Source organism: Sus scrofa, chromosome 6 (genome assembly GCF_054392235.1).
Source record: "Sus scrofa isolate SSC_HxYL_T2T_F1_AM1 chromosome 6, Sscrofa_HxYL_maternal_Yorkshire_Landrace_v2.0, whole genome shotgun sequence".
NCBI classification, from domain to species: domain Eukaryota; kingdom Metazoa; phylum Chordata; class Mammalia; order Artiodactyla; family Suidae; genus Sus; species Sus scrofa.
The window spans coordinates 172,133,319-172,134,525 of record NC_139388.1 but is presented as its reverse complement, the minus strand read 5'-3'; the positions used below and the strand labels follow the sequence as shown (position 1 = coordinate 172,134,525).

Below are 1,207 nucleotides of genomic sequence, written 5' to 3'. Positions count from 1 at the left end.
TCTACATCCAGAGCTCCAAGAGGTGACGAGCATCATGAGATGTGATCCCCTGCAGAACTTAGAACATTTAAATAGGTGCACTGGGGAGTTCCCATCGTGGCGCAGTGGTTAACGAATCCGACTAGGAAGCGTGAGGTTGCGGGTTCGGTCCCTGCCCTTGCTCAGTGGGTTAACGATCCGGCGTTGCCGTGAGCTGTGGTGTAGGTGGCAGACTCGGCTCGGATCCCGCGTTGCTGTGGCTCTGGCGTAGGCCAGTGGCTACAGCTCCGATTGGACCCCTAGCCTGGGAACCTCCATATGCCGCGGGAGCGGCCCAAAGAAATAGGAAAAAGACCAAAAAAAAAAAAAAGTGCACTGGGATCCTACTGTGTGTGGATCAGCAGGTCGAGAATCCAACGCAGTGCTTGCTTCGGCCGCACATATACGAAAATTGGAACGACACAGAGAAGACTAGCATGGCCCCTGCACAAGGATGACACGCACATTCGTGAGGCACTCCACATTTAAAAAAAAAAAAAAGAATCCAACATAGTGTCTGTGAGAACTCAGGTTCAATCCCTGGCCTTGCTCAGTAAATCCAACCATTGCTACAAGCTGCGGCATAGGTCACAGGGGCAGCTCAGATCTGGCTGTGCTGTGGCTGTGGAGAAGGCTGGCAGCTGCAGCTCTGATTCTGCATCTAGCCCAAGAATGTCCATATGCCGCAGGTGCAGCTGTAAAAAAATAAAATAAATAAAATAAAATAAAATGTGCAATGACTTCCAACACAGCAACTTGAGAGAGGTCTAAGATTGAAGCTTCCACTTCTCTCTGTCTGTGTTTAGATGAAGCCACCTCTGAAGCGGGTATCAGAGAGAGAGGGAACGTCCCTGTAACATTGTAAAATATATTCATTTATTCATCAATATATGGAAAGTCCTATTATGTACCAGACATCTTCTTATTTATTTATTTATTTTTGTCTTTTTAGGGCCGCGCCCACAGTGTAGGGACATTCCCAGGCTAGGGGTCAAACCAGAGCTGTAGCCCCTGGCCTACGCCACAGCCACCTCAACGCCAGGTCTGGGCCGCATCTGCGACCTACGCCACAGCTCCCACAACACCAGATCCTTAGCCCACTGAGCAAGGCCAGGTGTTGAACCTGTGTCCTCACGGATCCTGGTCGGGTTCTTTACCACTGCGCCACCACGGAAACCTCCCAGCAGTC

The 1,207-nt window shown here is 50.4% G+C and overlaps 1 non-coding gene across 1 annotated transcript; it reads left to right on the top strand.

The window, feature by feature from the left end:
* The first annotated feature begins 400 nt into the window (after positions 1–400).
* Positions 401–507, top strand: LOC146403034 (U6 spliceosomal RNA). The gene has a single exon (XR_014808770.1). It is a non-coding gene; the product is annotated as a U6 spliceosomal RNA (small nuclear RNA).
* Positions 508–1,207: the final 700 nt, after the last annotated feature.